General features: G+C 48.6%; 1 protein-coding gene across 1 annotated transcript in view; it reads right to left on the bottom strand.

Moving 5' to 3' along the window:
- HFM1 (helicase for meiosis 1) overlaps window positions 1-18,487 on the bottom strand; it is a 2,890,879-nt gene that overhangs the window by 1,911,495 nt on the left and 960,897 nt on the right. The window lies entirely within an intron of this gene.

Raw genomic sequence — 18,487 nt, 5'->3', positions numbered from 1 at the left:
CCTTAGTGCCAGTAGTAGATGCATATTTACCACCAATAATAACCCACTTTCCAACAGTGAGAATCAGTCTCCTCAGGGTGATGATCTCACTACCTGTGAAGGAATTGCCCCAGAGGAGCTTGGGCCTGACACAGCAGAGCTAATGGGAGCAGGGGGACATTCAAGGGAAGAGTTGGGTCTGGAGAAGAAGGCCTGTCCCTCTCTTGAACAACTCAGACAGCAAGCTGATGCTGAGGAAGCAGGAAATATCAGTGGGTCCCATAGGACTTATTGGGAAGATGGGCTTCTGTATTCTGAGATCAGAGACCCCAAGCCTGGTGCCACCAGAAGGTTGGCCATACCTCAGATGTTCAGGTGATTCCTACCGACCCTAGCTCACAACATTCCCCTTGCAGGACATCTTGGGCAAGAGTAAGTCTTCAAACAGACTTTTTCCTCACTTTCACTGGCCCCCACATGTTTGAAGATACCGAGGAGTTTTGACGCTCCTTTATCACCTGCCAACCAGTGGTAAGTCAGATGGCACGACAAAGGCCCCCTTAAACCCTCGAACAGCATCTGGACATAGTTTTGTCCTAGTGGTGGTGGACCATACCAGTAGATAGCCAGAGGCCATTCCCCATAGGACCACTACATCCCCTGCTGTTGCTAGGGCCTTCCTAGGAATCTTTTCCAGAGTTAGGTTCCCTAAAGAGGCACTGTAAGACATAGGTGCTAACTTCATGTCTGACATCATAGCTATGTGGAAAGAGTCTGGTGATAACTGCAAGTTCACCACATCCTACCATCCACAGGGCGATGGGCTTGTTGAAAGGTTTAACAAGATCCTAAAAGGTATGATCATGGGTCTCCCAGACAAACTAAGAAGGAAATGGGTGTCTTTCCACACTGCCTTCTCTTTGCCTACAGAGAGGTTCATCCGAAGGGAGTGGGCTAAAAACATCTATTTGGACATCCAGTAAGGGGTTCTGTATGTCTGGTTAAAAAAGGATGGGAGCAACATAGTATGTACTGGGCCTACGTTCTCGCATTACTGAGTACATGAAGAAGGCAAACAAAATTCTTGAGGCAAGCCATGAACTTCAGAAAGCTTGGTATGACTTAAAGGCTGTACTGACTGTTTAACGGCCAGGACAGAAGGTGTGGATGTTGGAACCTGTGGTCCTAGCAGCTCTCCAAGACAAGGGGAGTAGCCCACACACCATTTTTTAAAAGAAATGTGAGGCCACTTCCTTTGTTGACCTAGGTACTCCAAGAAGTCCCCACAGGGTACTTCATGTGAACCACCTGAAACCTTTTGTTGACAGGGCTGATATGAGCATGTTCATGACTACTGATGAGGGACAGGAGGATGAGAGTGACCCCTCTCCCTGATATCCTCTCAAACAACCCTGTTGATGGGTCAGTTGAAGGAGTAATCTTGTCAGACAGCTCCCCTGATCAACAGCATGCTGATTGCAGACAAGTTTTCAGTCAGTTTCCTGATCTCTTTACTTTGACATCCAGTCAGACCACATGGTGTACCCATCACTTAAGGATCACTTACCAGTCTCTCAATTAAAATGTATCAAAAGGATCACATCTAATGCGACTAAGTGAGCTAATCTCATTAATGATCACATTGAAAGATACAATGTTCGAGGGTACCCTCAAAAAATTCTGGAAACAGCAATCGAGAAGGTTAAACACAAAACCAGAAATACAAGGAAAAACGGGGAATGGGGTCAAGCAATCAATCAATCAAGGCATTTTATAAAGCACACAAGCACAATTGCACCTATCCTAAGTACTGTTTATTAAAGATTTTTAGGTGTCAAGGACTGGAGATTCATAAGGCCCTAAATCGCCTAAGACAAAAAAGTCTTTCTCACAAATTCATAACACACAATGGTCCAGCACACTGATTATGAATACGTTCAAATTTTTCACAATGATAACAATTTTAGGTTGACGAAGACAGCAATTCAGTGGAGTTGTTTGCAGTTCATTCTTTATTTCTTTATTTTTCTTCACATAAAAAACTGTAGCCGTAGCCAACGCGTTTTGTCCTTCACGGGCTACTTCAGGGACGTAAAAAATATAATGATTTTAATCTTTAGCAGGTGTTTTAGGTCTCTCCCCAATGGCATCCAACTTAATTTCAGATTGCCTTATTGATTCTCTGTCTTCTTTGTATTCAGGGAAGCTTCTAGCAAGAGTACTCCTGTATCCAATATTCAGTCATATATTCACATCCCTGATATTGAGAAATAATTTAAAGCTGGCTCCGTAGTGTGGCGTCCTCCGTGGTCGAGGAGTGGTTTACTTCAGAAATATTTGAATCCACACAAGCAGCACAAATCAAATGGATCATCAGAAACAGATGGGAAATAATATCTCAGGAACCAGATTTTGTCACTTTTTTGAATGCATGCCAATGTTTGCCCATAACCGCCCCAAGAAAGAGGGAAATTCTAAAAAAAAAACATATTGCTCAGACTACAACACATAAAGGAATGCGTAACTGTTGGAATTGTGGCCAATGTGGCAATGTGATGATAGGTAACACATTCGCACACCCTAGGACTGGACAGAACATACCTTTAAGACACACCTCAGATTGCAACACCGCGGGCATAATATACGCCATCCATTGTCCATGCGGGTTAGGTTACGTAGGGAGAACTTCCAGAAAAGTGAAAACGTGCATCATGGAGCATAAAAGCACAATTCGCAATAGACATCTCACATCAAGTTTAGCCACACACTGGGCACAGGCATCACACACTATACCTCAAATTATATTCACTATACTTGAGAAGGTGCATGAAGTTATGGGAAAATATTACCAATGCTGTCACGCAGAGAGACCATATGGATTAAGAACCTTGGGACCATTAGTCCAGGAGGTTTAAATGATCAGTATGAAATGTTGTGCTTTCTATAATGATGCATGTAACATTGAGATTCATCATAGGGGTTACTCATGAATATTTGTGTTTTTTTCAAAATGCAATCCACTAACATTTATCATTTAATTGTACAGGATTTGCACATATGGGGCACGCCTCATATCAATCATGGAAGGTTTTCATTCCTATCTGCATGTTACACTTGTTACTCTACAATAAGAGACACACACAATATACAGGAAATATTATATATAGGTCACACACTCGTAATTTTGTATCAGGGTTCTAATATAAGGTTCAAGCGACTCGTTTTGTGTGCTGAATATTAAGATTCTGCTACATATAACACGTTTCGGCTACCCATCCGTACTGCTAATATGGTATTTACTGTGAATTTACGATCAACATAAATCTGCCCTATCTCATGAGGCCTCGTTGTTACAGGGGTGTTTTGCAACAGCCCGGTAGGAGTGGAAATACGTAGTTTAACACACTAAACACGTTTTATTATTGTGGTGATTTTGTTCTGCGCAGTATATCAGTGTCTCTAGGTACCCATCCGGACTGCAAACAATGTCGTCATTGTGCATTTACGATCGAGAATCGATTACATAGATTTGCCCAATTTTAATAGGTCACCGTTTTTACAGGGTAGTTATCTCGCAACAGCCCGACAGGAGTGGAAATACATAGTTAAATACACTGCACATGAGCGTATTGTTATTGTTGTGATTACAAGTGCGAGGTAAATCAGTGTCCCTGGTTCTTGTAGCTATGTCTGTCGGCTTTAGTTCAGGGAGCATTGCTATTGAAATGGGTAAGAATAAAGTTGCTACAACTGAGTAGTCCGGCGTAGTCTATTTAAATAAGTCACGCGTTTGAGACGGTGCTGCCACGCCATGCATCAGTTAGCGTAAAAGGCCATTTATTAGGACAGGCATGACAGCCAAAATCAACCTAACATCATTAACAATTAACAATCCCCCCAAACATCCTGCCTTTCAACCATCATCCACTCACGTACTCCAATTGCCACTCCCAATTCACACCACAACCTCTTCACGTATACCATTCACTTCCCCCTTTCACTTCCAAACTCCTCCATCATCTCCATCCATCGCACTCCCGTCTACCACACCCCCCATCCTGCACCTGTAACCCCCTCCCCGGAAGGGTGATTCTGCCCGTCATGGACTCCCCACCCCTCCCAGGTCCCGCCACCCAGGGAACCCCCGGAGGGCGGTTACCTGCCCACCAATCGTGCACCTTTCGCACTCAGTCACACCTACAGCATATCTGTTCGTTCCACAAAAAACTGATCAGATTCCGCAGCTCCATAAGATAGTACGCATTCCCCATGTGCAAAAGGTGCACGCCATCATCGCGAAAAAGAAGGGGCTCCACCAGCCTGAGCCCGACATGAGCCAGCACTTTAACTCCATGATCAGCACAAAAAAGTCTCATTGCCCTGTTCAACTTCCTGCGGGCCCTTTCAATGGCCGCGGGCTTAAGAGCACCCCTCCAGATCCGTGGTGGTATGAACTCAGTCCAAACAATATAGGCGTCAGCCAGATTGCTCGTCATTGCCTCCAAGTCCCGCTGCATCAGGTGTAACAAGGACACCATCGACTGTTTCACCAAGTCATTCTCCCCAAGTGGATAACAAGCATGTCCGGGCAGCCCAGCTGTGACACCTTCTTCGTGAGCCATGGCAACAATTAGCCCCAACGCATTCCGCTCTTACCCCACCATTGGACCTAATGATGACTGCTCCTCAGGCCCAGGCTACGACCGCATACCTGCCTGTCCGCATACTTTGAGGCCCAGTACACAAAAGAGTGTCCCACAATCCAGGTGACCGTCTTGGCCCCCGGCCCCTGCACACAACCTACGAAGAGAAAGAGATTAGTGCCACAGCAAATCAAGAGCACAATAACAACCGCAGCCGCCAAGGCTAGCCCGCGCCCCCCCTTACTTGCGCACATAGCGTACACAGCATCGAGACCGCCACCGACCAATCCGCCGAATCTCCTCCCACGACCAACCTAACCCCGCCGCCGCCGTGGCTGCCCCAATCCGAAACGAGTGCGTGCCAAAACGCGTCGGATCCCTGCCAAGCCTCCGCAAAGCCAACCGTAACACCGCCAGCAACTGAAAGGACGTCAAACGTCTCAGGGAAGCGCGCACAAAAATCTCACCAGCCAACCTCCGCACTCGTCCACAGAACCCCTTCCACTCACGTACTGGGCACACCTCCGCACAACCACTCTTCGTCAGCCACACCCACTTGCCATGACCACACACCTCCGCACAACCACTCTTCGTCAGCCACACCCACTTGCCACGACCAACCTGGTTCATCTTGGAATGTCCCAACCATATACCCAACCGGGCCCCATCCAACCACACATCCGCAAACACTCGCCCCGGCGCCCCCCGAGCCCCCGACAACTCCGACTCTCGAAACGCTCCAAAAAACATCCATACCATGCATAAACGGAACAACGCCACCTCATCCCCATCGTAACAGCAAAAAGGTAACTCCCCCAAAACCCTCTCCAACAAGTCAAAAGTAATCGCCTCGCGAGGCAACTCCCCCCTCCGCCCTCACCCGTCCCCAACCTTTCAACATACGACCTAGCCGGATCAAAACCCAAATATGCTGTAAAAGGAAACGCCTGCCAACTTGCCCGCAATCGTCTTCTGAGACAATCCTTTGTCCATGCAGTCCAGCACAAATCGCACCACCCCTTGCTCACATGCGTCCCTGGGCATCCGCCATGCACCCTTCTTCCAACCCAAAAAGGCTCAAAACTCAGACCACGCCAATCTGTACGCCCGCCTAGTGGACTCGGCTATAGACTTCTCCACCAAACCCACCACTCTCACTGCCCCCAGGCCCAGATACCCTCCGGCACCTTGGTCTTGCAAGCCTCCGCTCCCGGCGCCAGCTTCCTGAAGCGCTGCCACTGCGAACGAGATAACGAATCCTCAATTTCATTACTCGCGCCAGGCACATGTTGCGCACGGAACAGCACATTAAAACGCAAACACAGCAGCATGAAACTTCGCAGCAGGCGCAGCACTCGCAGATCCTTTGCTTTCTGATTGTTCTCCAGGTCCAACACTGTCATGTTGTCCACATGGAACAACACCGACCTGTTCTGGAATTCCGGGCCCCACACCAACAGTGCCACCAACAGAGGAAAGAATTCCAGAAACGCAATGCTCCTGCCCTGGCGCAGCCAGTGAGCCGGCCACTGCTCCGCACACCAACGGCCGTCTCAGAAAACCCCGAAACCTGCCGCATCAGAATAGAGTTGTACCTGCCACACCATCCTGTCCCGCGCAAAATCCAAGGAGACACCATTGAATTCTTCCAGGAACACCAACCAGACCCGCAAGTAAGACCGCACTCCCAGTGTAACCCTGACCCTGTGGTGAGGGAGAACCGCTCCCGACATGGCCATGCCGAGGCGCCTACAAAACGTCCTCCCAGCCCTCACCACCCTACAAGCAAAGTTCAACAAGCCCAGCAAGCGCTGCACAGACCTCAACTTAATCTTGCGGACACCGAGCACCTGTCTCAAAACCACGTGCATCTCCGCCACCTTCTGCAACGGTAAGCGTGCCAGCCAAGCCACTGAGTCCAGTTCGATTCCCAAAAAGGTGAGACAGCAACTAGGCCCTTCCGTCTTCTCCGGCGCCAACAGCACCCCAAAATCCTGTGACAACCGTTGAAACTGGCCCAAGGCCGCACCACATTCTCCCGTCTGACCCACGCCAACAAACAGGAAATCATCCAAATAGTGAGACACCAGCCGGTGCCCACTGCGGTCCATAAAGGCCCACTGCAAAAAGGAACTGAAGGTCTCGAAGAGCGCGCAAGAAACCGCACAACCCATCGGCAACACCCTGTCGACAAAAAATGGCCCCTTCAAACTGCATGCCCAACAAGGAAAAATACGGCGGATGAATGGGGAGGAGGCGAAAGGCGACTTGATATCACACTTGGCCAACTCCGCCCCCCTCCCGCAGGCCCGCACCAAACCGATGGCATCATCCACCGACGCATACAAGACCCTGGAGTCCTCCTCCGGGATAAAGTCATTCACTGAACCTCCTTCCGGCCATGACAGATGATGGATCAACCTGAACTCCCCCGGCTCCTTCTTGGGCACCACCCCCAAAGGAGAGACAATGAGATCCAACATCGGCCACTCATCGAACGGACCCGCAATCCTGCCTTCCAAGACCTTCTTCCTCAATTTGAGCGCAACCACCTCCGGCAACTCCTTGGCAGACCGCAAGTTCTCAGCCCAACGCCTCACCCTCGGCCCCTGATAGCCAATCCGAAAACCTTCCACAAACCCCCAGTACAGCCTTGATGCAGCCTCTCTATCAGGGTACCGAGAGAGCCATGGACCCATGGCCTCCACCCTAACCGGAGTATGGGCCCTTCGGCCCAGACTGTCCCCTGCTTTTCGCAAACCTCCACTGCTCTGAGGGCGTGGCCAGTGTGAGGCATTGCGTGACCGCGTGACGTCCCCCGCACTTGGAACACTCATGCTTAAATTTACAGGAAGATCGATTGCAGAAACCCTTATTGAAACCCCAGCAGGCCCCAGTGGATCCCGGCTTGTACTGCTGTCCGGCTGCCCCTGTCCACACCGCCTGAGCTCCTTGCCCTCCGGAAACACCCTGGCCACCCGCCCCAGACTGGGCAGGGCACGACTGAAAAGACCGATAGGTGACCAGAAGACCACTGGCCGTATGTGTAGAAGCCGCAGCCTGCGTCGATGACATCCATTGGACCCAGAGCTCCTGGTCAACATCCCCCCACGGCTCGTCCGGGTTAACACTAATCCTGGCCCTGAACTCCCCGTCGTAGCTCAACCGGCAAAACCCCCGAAATGCAACTGCGCCTTCCTGATCACATCCATATACTTAAACAGCGAAATTGCCCGATCTGGTGCTTCTCACAATAGATACAAAAATAGATCAAAAAGGCCAACGTCCAATTCTCCATCGTCACCGGCACTCTCGGCCGCCTGGTCAACTCCCACTCTTCCTCCTTCGAACCCTCCTTCGCCTGAATCTCCCTGTGCACGAGTTTAAACACATCAACGTATTCATGCCTCCAAATCCTCGCTCTCGTCTTTTCCGACAAATGCGACCCGAGAGGCATCGCCAGACCCATATACTGCAACTTCTTCCGCACTTTCTCAAACCCGTCCTCCTTATCCCCATGGTCCTCAGTCTTGTCAATCTGCGCACTGGCCGTCGCGACCTGCTTCTTACCATCCAGTGGAACCGGCCTCGCTCCACCTGAGGACCCCACCTCCCGCACAGACCCATCCCCCACACCCACCGACCGGCAGGCCTTCTTCCTCCCTCCTTTCGCCCCATCCCCCCAAGCGTCCCACCAGGCGCCCTCACCTGATAAAGTTGCAGGGACGTCCCGCTCTGTCCTCTGTGTGTCCGCAGGCTTCGAAGTCCCTCTGCTGGCCAGAACGGCGCCATCCTGTGCCTCCTGGAAAACACCAGGCTTGCCCATTGCCACTCTACCCTTCCCCCAGCTCTCAACCTCACGCACCTCACCCTCTTCCAACTCATCCTCCTCATCCTAGTAATCCAACATCTCATCCTCCATCAACTCACACACCTCTGTCACCACCCTCTTAGCACCTTTCCCTTTCACTCCAGGCACAAACTCGTACTCCAACATTGCCGGTGCCCTCTCCCTCGGAGGAGGGCAGGCCGCCGCGGACCCCCCTGCTGCTTCGACCCAGCATTTGGAGGCCGTCTTGCGCCCCGCCGGCCCTCCCCGGCCTCTGCCAGCTGTCCCTGCCGGCCTGCACCCACCCCCCCAAGCCGCATGCGCCCGGGGAGGCCCCAGTGCCACCAGGTCTCTGCGCGGCCAAGGCAGTTCCTGCCCCCTCTATCCAGACCCACTCCCCGAGGGCCCCAGGAACCCCTACCTTCCGGCCTACAGCAGTCTTCCCCCCACGCGCAGGTACCGTGGCCCCTTTGCCCCCGGGCACCCCACCCGCCTTCGCCTCCCTGGCCGCACATAAGCGCTGCCACTCACCCTCAGCCTCCTCAATAATGCGACGCTGGTCGCGAACCCGCTTCTCCTCTGACATAAGCTCCCTCCTAGCATACCATGAGCCCTGCCTCTCCAGATCCCCCAAGGGACCCTTCCCAGACAGGGGTGCCGTGGGGGCCCCCTTCCCAGACCCCCCACCCCCCCTGCTGCTGCGCCTTCAGCGGGCCTTTGCCCTTGGATCCCTCTGCCTTGACCACTCCTTTCCTGCCCTTCGAAAGGTCCACTGTCTGCCCACTGGAGAGGCCCCCCTCCTCCCCCCCAGACTCCCCTTCCGACAGCATGAGGGCGAAATCATCCCCAGCCGCCGCCTTCCAATCACCCAGGTCCTCCCCCCCACTGCCCTCACTACTCTCCCCATAGTCAACCAACTGGCCCCCCTTCCTGACCCCCCAACCCGGGAGGCCGAGGAGGGAGCCAGACCCATCTGGGGATCCTTTGCAGGCTGCTAATGGGCCCTGAGCCCCTCCCCGATGCCACCCACCCCTCCCGGCACCACACCCCCTTCATCGGCATGAGCAGGGAGGCTCAGCCGTCTCCCTCCGCGTTTGGGGGCATCCTGTTGCTTTTTTCCCCTCCCCCGCCCGACATACCTCCTCGAGCCCTCAAGGGCTCGTTAATCCTCGCGGCGACGGCCGCGGCAACCCCCGCAGAAGCGGACCTAGGCGTTCGGGTCATTCCGACCCACGCCTGGTCCAAAACGCCGGGCTGGAGGAGGTCGGCCCTCCCAGCCCAGCCGAGCACCTGCAAAGCCGCCCGCACCGCCTCTGCATCGGGCGTTGCCATGCCGACTCCCGAAGCGCTCCACACAGCACCGTGTGACTAAATCCTCACCTCGACTCTCCGCCTGCGCTGCACACCGGGGCACCAGTGGCGACACGCTCCGCCGATAAATCACACCCCGCCTAACTAAACTATAAAACACGGCTCACAAACTAAACCTATTCCCTGAGGCACTGGGGACAGGAAGAGGAAGTCCTTCCACTCCTGTCCCCTTAAATAACCTCCTAACCCCCCACCCTCTAATCCCACCCCCTAACCTAACTTCCTGCCTGCCCGTCCTATCGCGCGAACACCCCGGGGAAAAGACTGGTTTGTCGACCTGCTTTCCCCGGGGACCGCATTTTCAATAGCACTACAGCGTTGAACTGCAATGGACGTTATCGGCTAGGCACCGGGTGAGTCCCGGCTTTGCAGCTGCTTTCCGTTTATATATATACACCGCGCATTAAGTGAGTCATTGTTGTTAACGTATGTCATTGATCACGTACGCGCCATTTAATTTGAGAATCCGGGAGCACAGGAGCAAGTTTTTAACACGCTTCCAAGCGCATTTAACAAGCTCATAGAACGGGCCAATTTCACAGATGGCAGTTTTTTATACTTCCTTGATGACGTTGGATTTATGCTTCAAATAACTTGTGCAGTTGGTAAGACGCTTCCATGAGGATTTGTTTGACTTACATCTATACTTTGAAGTGCCCAGCCTAACAGGAGTCTTTTACCTTTTAGAGTAACAGTTCTTGCAGTTTGATTATGTGAGTGTTTATATGGGACACGTTTTTATTAAGCATGGGCGGAAAATCTGTTCCGCTCGCGGATTTTGCGGATTTTCGGTAAATTCGCAATCCGCGAGATTCGCGAATTTCCCGCAAAATCCGCGAGCGGAACGGATTGGGTCAAAAGTTCAAGCTAACTTTTGTAACTCTTTTAGAATGGCGCCGGCAAGCTGCCAGAGCCATTCTAAAATAGCTACAGAAGGCAGCTTCAACAGAAAGCTCTAATAGATAAAGTAAAGCAGGTGCTCGAGTTGAAGGTTAAATTAAGTTACACAATCATTAATCACCCCGGTGATTAATGATTGTGTAACTTAATTTGACCTTCAACTCGAGCACCTGCTTTACTTTATCTATTAGAGCTTCCTGTTGAAGCTGAATTTTGTAACTATTTTAGAATGGCGCTGGCAGCTTGCCGGCGCCATTCTAAGTGGGGCTGAGGGCAGAAGGGCACAAAAGTGGGACAGAGGGCAGAAGAAGATAAAAATGAGTGGGGAAGAGGGCAGAAGGGCACAGAAACAAGTGGTACAGAGGGCAGAAGGGCATAAAAAACAAGAGGGTGGCAGTGATTAACCAGGCAAAAAAAAAAAAAACGCGAACTTGCAAAGCGCCCCGCGAACACGCAAAGTGCCCCCGAACACCCGCGAACACGCAAAAATAAAAAAATCTGCAAATTCGCACGAATTCGCGAATTTTGCGGATTGCGAATTCACAAAATTCGCCCATGCTTATTTTTTATCACCAAGGGCATTTGAACGCGATCTGTGAACTATGCACATAGCAGGTCTTTCTTTTTACAGTAGCCCTCTGACAGGTGTTTATCGCATTTAACACATGGGATTCCACACACGGGCAACGTCATGCTTTCATGTTCACATTTCCATGTACACACCCCTTCTGCAGTTTATGTCTCCCAGCTAGCAGATTTAAGTTATCAGCTCCCTCCATGTGCAAATTCTATGTGTAACCTCAATTTGATACAGAGATGACCAATGGTACCCTATTATGTTTTTGTTGTAGTGTCGACCAGATGCAAAGAATATATAACAAAGAAGAAAAGAATACATGCTTGAATTTTTTCCTCCCCTGAAGAAGGGTTTTTTCGATAACCCGAAATGCAAATGGATTTGTGTTTTATTTGAACATGTTTAAATGTATAATAAGCTGTGTACATTTCCATCCACTAAATAAGTAGAGTTTCTTTTTGAAATTGTGTTCTGAGAATCAGTTTAACGTATAAACTGGCAGTGCGTATAATTTTGAATACATTTTTTCTGCTCAAAAATCAAAAGAAAGTATGTATTTTTTTGATTGGAAAACGTTGATTATTTGCAAAAAGGTGTTTTTAACATTTAGAAACTTTAGGGACACAGTTGAGAGCGTCACAGGCCTGGGTTGTCCCAGGTCTCGACAGAGCATAAAACAGTGAGGGGTTTGGGCGAAACCCAAGTGAGGCAGCTCACTAATTTTGATAATTGTAGATATACTATTTGAGTACTACAAGTTTAAGACTGGTGTGCAGGTCCACACATAAACAGAGTACCCATAAAGTAGACACAGGTGACAGCCTGCCTGTAAAGAGCAAAATTTACAGACAACTCGACCATGTCCGAGATTGCATCAGGACAGAGGTCCAAAAGATGCTAGAGTTGGGGGTCATTGAGCCTTCAGATAGCCCTTGGGCTAGTCCTGTAGTCCTTGTGCCAAAACCTCCGACCCCAAATGGTAAGAGAGAGATGAGGTTTTCTTTTGACTACAGAGGCCTCAATGAAGTCACTAGGACTGATGCCCATCCATTTCCATGGGCAGATGAATTGATTACTTTGGCCTCTGCCATGTATATCAGGACATTTGACCTGACTGCTGGCTATTGGCAAATCAGACGCTCTGAGGATGCCTAGCAAAAAACAGCATTTTTAACCCCTAGTGGGCATTATCAATTTATTGTAATACCTTTTGGCTTGAAGAAAGCACCTGACACATTTCAGAGGTTGGTGAACAAAGTTCTCACAGGGCTGGAAGCCTATAGTGCAGCATATCTAGATGACATTGCTGTCCTTAGTTCCATCAGGGAGGATCACCCGGTCCACCTCAGAAATATACTTGAGGCCCTGCAAAAGGCAGGCCTCACTATCAAGGCTGGTAAGTGCCAGATAGGACAGAGCAGGGTTGTGTACTTGGGCCACGTTATAGGTGGAGGCTAACTTAACCCACAGGAGAGCAACATTCAGACCTCCATGGAGTGGATTGCTCGCTCTACCCAGACACAGTTCAAAGCTTTCTTGGGCATGACTGGGTACTACAGAAGATTTATTAAGGGCTATGGATCCATAGTGAAACCCCTTAACTATATCACCTTCAATAAAATGCCTCAGAAAGTTCAGTGGACAGTTAGCTGTCAGTAGGCATTTGATGCTTGAAGTAAGCCATCTGCTTTGCACCAATTCTGCAAAGTCCTGACTACTCCAACCCCTTTATTTTCCAGCCAGATACTTCTGAGATAAGGATAGGTGCAGTGTTGTCACAACTTAATCCAAAGGACCAGGATCAACCAGTAGCTTTTACCAGCAGAAGGTTGACCCCCTAGGGAAAAGCGTTGGTCAGTTATTGAAAGGGAGGCCTTTGCTGTGATCTGGGTCCTAAACAAGTTGAGGCCATACCTGTTTGGCACTCACTTCGTTGTTCAAACAGACCATAAGCCCCTCTTATGGCTTAAACAGATGAAGGGTGAAAACTCCATACTTTTGAGGTGGTCCATTTCCCTACAGGGGATGGACTTTTCAGTGGAACATAGACCTGGGAGTAACCATGCCAATGCAAAAGGACTTTCCAGATATTTCCACCTAAAAAATGAAGACTCAACTGGGCAAGGTTAGTCAGTCTCATGTCCTTATATTTGGTTGGGTGTGTAGGAAAGTAGGATCTTTTTTCGTGGTTACCCCCCACTTTTTGCATTGTGTCAGTGTGTTTTGACTGTAGTTTGCTGAGATCCTGCTAACCAGGCCCCCAACATCTGCGCTCTTTCTCCCAAAATAGCTCTAGTAAGTGCGTTTGTACCTTCTGAATTGGCTAATGGTGTATCCTTATAAGTTCCTAGTATATGGTACTAAGGTACCCAGGGCATAGGTACTTCAGGGGCCTCGCATGGGCTGCAGCATGTATTGTGCCATCCATGGGAGCACATTTAAACTCAGACTACAGGCCTGCCATTGTAGTCTGGGTGAGGTGGTGCTTGCACCTCTCACAACAGATACAGTTTTTCTTATATCTGAGGTCACTATACTTACAACCTAGAAGTTACCCCTATGGTAGGCCCTTCAGTTCTGAGGGCAGGGTGCTTTATTTTAAGTGTGAGGGTATCCCTGTATGATCAAGACACCCCTACAAACCCCAGTGTCGCTTCTCCAGGCTTTTTAAGTGCGGTCAGCCATTCAGGGATATATAGTGGACATCAGTCATTACGAGATGTCTAACTATATAATGGGTGCATCAAACTGGCCATTTTTGGTATCAAACATGTTGTAATCATACCTCCACATCAATTCCAGTGTTGGAGGTATCATCCAGAGTACTAGGGGGGTCCTTAGGAGAGCCCTGTACTCCCGGTTACAGCCTTTCATGGTCTGCCAGCAAGCTAGTGATGCTGCCGACAACCGATTCTGTTCTGTCCTCCTGCTGCTGAGCTGAGCTTGAGCATGGGAAGGTAGAACAATAGGTGTCCTATCGCAGGGAGGTGTGACCGCCTCCAACACAGGACTTAGTGTATTGGGCTGGGGTGGGGGTGCTTTCCAGCTCTACCAGACTACATTGAAGGGCACATTTGATGCCCTCCTTGCATACACCAGTTTGAGCTAAATCAGGAACCCTTAGTGCCTGCTCTGGCATGAAACTGGACAAAGGACAAGGGAGTATCCTCCCCTCTATCCAGCCCCTCCTCTGGGAGGGGTCCCCAAGAAATTCCAACCCTTTCCTTGGGTATTTAAGGGCTCCTCCTTGGGTGGGTCCTCAGATTTGTCAAAGAACAAGACTCACCCTTGAAACCAAGACACTCTTTAACCTTCTGGACACTTGGACTTCATTGGACTTCGACTGGAATCCAGACTGCAGGCTACAGAAGACCACCTTTCTAAGGAATGCTATTTTAATCTCTTTGCTAATACACTACTCATTATTCTTCATTACCCACTTGCACCAGAAATTTGCATATGAATATTTTTAACACATGATCATTTGAGTATATGAGCATTATAGCTTTTTAGTGGATTCCCAAACACGTAACAGCTGTACTTTATTAGGTTACTGGTAAAACTCCTGTTTATTGCACATTTGCTCCGGGGCTCCCCGGTCCATCGCGGCTCTGCCGATTAAACGACGGGAGTTCAGGGCGCTGAAGGGAGCGACCATTGGACAGGAAGGGTCTAGCTTTCCTGCATAAATTGCAAGCCTGGCGCTGAAGCGCAGTGGACTGGCAGGCTACAGAAGAGCACCTTCCAAAGGAATGCAATTTTAATCTCTTTGCTAATACACTGCTTATTATTTTTCACTACCCGCTTGTGCTTGAAATTAGCATATGAGTATTTTTCACATATGAGCATCATAGCTTTTTAGCGGTTTCGCAAAAACGTCATTGTAATAGCTGTACTTTTTATCATTACCAGTAAAACTCCTTATGTTTATTGCACATTTCTTCTTGGGCTCCCCGGTCCGTCACAGCTATGCTGATTGAACGGAGGCAGTTCAGGAAGCTGAAGGCAGTGACAAAGCAACTACGCGACAGCCGCCAACCACTGAACGCCAGCGTTCTAGCTTACCTGCATAAAATGCAAGCCTGGCGCCGACGCCAAGTGGATGCGCACAGAGGGCATGCCAAAGGCAAACCTTTGGGCACCCGTTTGCGCCAGACCATCGCAAGGTGCCAGGAACTCTGCATCTTCATCCCTAGGTAATGTCCCTTTACCCACATTTCACTATAATAATAAAGACTTAACAAACCTCAGAACCAACTACTCGCATTGTATCCCCCATCTCCTAATTCCATTTGTAGGTCCAGATTACACAGCAGTCTCTCTTCCTCTATTGCCATTTGTCCAGCAATTTTCAATAGAATACACTTCAAAAAGCGATCACTCATATCAGCACACTTATTTCAATTTAAAACTAACTAAATACCATAGTAACAACATAGTTGGAGATAACATCGTGACCACTAACTTGAAACGACTTAACTGGACAACGGCCAACATCGACGTACTGCAGGCAAATGTGCAGAGACTAAAAATAGAAAGTGAGGTAACAACAGGTACCCAAATACAAAAATGGGAGAACTTTACGGGAAAGTTAATAGCAACAACGTCCGCCCCAAGTAAACCACATCCTCCCACTAACAAAAATTCTCTGCCAAAGAACGTGGTAAAACTCAAAATAGAGATAAGGAGAAACGCCAGAGCACTAAAAAAGACAACTACGTCGTCCAAAGACTGGATCCAAAGACAAAACCTCAAGAAAGAATACAAAAAGAAAATGTGGGAATACAAAAGATCTCTGAAGGATGACCTCTGGGCAAAACTACTCTGCTCCGCCAAGAACACCAACTCAAACGCATTTTGGAGGATTATTAACAGCTTAAATCACCCTTCAAATCCAACATCATCCAATGTCCAAGAAGAGGACTGGGTTGCGTTATTAACAGAGAGGTTCGCAGAGATAACACTTGGCCAGCATAACCCAGGAGCAATCCAACAAACTACCAACGAAGTGTCCCAAAAAAGAAAAGAAGGAAGCGTCACTCCCAGGCTTCCCCGCGACGTGGTTAGCCTATGGGAGAAGAAGGACGCAACAAATAAGGTCAAACAAACATGGTATAGTGAAGAGGACATAAGAAGAATCATAAGGAAGTCACGTGGCAACGGAGCACCAGGGCCGAATGGGATCCCTCCAATAGTTTACAAAACTGACCCGGACTTTGGTGCAGAAAATTAAAAATATTATTTGAAGAAATAATAGGCGAAAACCAAATACCATCCAGCTGGAAGGGCTCCATAATTTCACCCGTATTTAAAGGAGGAGACAGAACATCCCCAGCTAATTACAGACTGATTGCCCTCCTAGATGTGGAGGCGAAGTACTTTGCATCCCTCGTCCTGGAAGATCTAATAAATTGGTCCGACGTCACAAAGAGAATACCACTGAGCCAAACAGGCTTCAGGAAAGGAACTGGGACACTAACTAACATTATGTCTCTCTCAGTGCTAGCCGACAAATATCTTCGGAGAAAACAGCCCCTTCATCTATGTTTCATTGACTTAAAGGCAGCATTCGATAGTGTGGATCGGAACATCTTATGGAGGAAATTGTGCAGCTGGAACATTCCGGATAAAATCCTGAGAGTGATCTTACTCCTTTACTCCAATTCCTGGATGGAAGGTAAATTGGGGAGTGGAACACGGCTCTCAAGAAAAATCAATACCAGCAAAGGCCTCAAGCAGGGCTGTGTCCTAGCCCCCCATCTTTTTAACCTTTTTATGGTAGACCTAACATCAAGTCTAAATAAGATCCCATCTCATCCACCTAAACTTGGCTCCCTTCCTCTAACTCATCTATCCTATGCAGACAACGTGGTATTGTTGAATCTAACGAAGATTGGCATTCAAAGGTTACTAGTAGGGCTGGCAAAATTTATAACAAATAACAACCTGGAGATAAACACAACAAAAACAAAAACAATGCTTATCACCAGGCGGCGGACAGCCAGTACATACATCTACCTGGAGGGAACAAAGCTAGAGGCCGTGTCAAACTTCAAGTACTTGGGCTTCTACTTCGATAATCGACAAAGCCATCAGCAGCAAATGTCGTACATCACTTAGAGATCAAATTCACTCTCATTTGCTTTTAGATCTTTGGCCAAAAAGCTCACGGGGCCATCATATAAACCTCTACTGGCAACAATAAAAGCAAAAGTTCTACCAACCCTCTCATACGGCAGTGTAGGATTGCATGGGAAAGATGCGGATCTGCTTAACAAAATGCAGACAGCCATCTTCAAATCTACCTTCCAAATACAACAGGGAGCCTCACCAGCTCAGACAAGGTTAGAATTTGGAACAGTAAATGAAACAGTGGGAAGAAAGTACGCAAGTATTAAGTACTTGTATACACTGAAACAGAACACGTCAGCCTCGGAATTGCACCAAGCACTATGGGAAGAAATTAGATCTGACACTAAATCCCCATACAACCAGTATCTTGAAAACTCCATAACTGAGACTGGAACAAGAAAACTCTGGGAACTTAACCTGCCTTACCCGGCGTTCAAACAGGCTATAAACAAGTCGACAAAATTCCAATCTCTCTTACTTGATAAAGCCATGTTTACCAACAGAAAACACGCATGGATGGTAATATCAAATTACAAAACACTTGTGGCAGCCCCATACTTAACAATTACATTTCCAGCTCACAGAAAACAGAAATTAATGGGACTCCGTTTGGGGAAATTTCCATCGATTATGGACCAACCAATCTGGGTGCATAATGGACCAAAAACCTGCAGACTATGCGGGAGGAGCAACGAGGACTTTATTCATCTTGTCTGCATCTGCCCGAATCTAGCTCAAGCTCGAAGCTCTCTGTTAAAAAAGTCTATGAACGAGCGGGGTATAAGAACGTGCAGATCTGCAATTATGGCAACCTTGAACCCAGCAGACACGCGATTGAACTGCCTATTACTAAAGTTCCTTGCAGCCCACTCCCAAGCACTAAAACACACCATGGCACCCTGTCAACAAAAGGATAACACAACTGTGGTAGCTCGGGCAGAGAGCTCTCCGGAACATAAAAGAGGAAAAAAATCAAGAACTTCAGAACTAAGCTAGACAGACTGCATTTTTATTACACTTCATTCGATTTCAAATAACAAACTCGGTTTTAGACGG

This window comes from Lissotriton vulgaris, chromosome 1_1 (assembly GCF_964263255.1).
Source record: "Lissotriton vulgaris chromosome 1_1, aLisVul1.2, whole genome shotgun sequence".
In the NCBI taxonomy this organism is placed as follows: Eukaryota; Metazoa; Chordata; class Amphibia; order Caudata; family Salamandridae; genus Lissotriton; species Lissotriton vulgaris.
The sequence above is the reverse complement of the archived record's forward strand: the minus strand, read 5'-3'. Positions and strand labels throughout refer to the sequence as shown.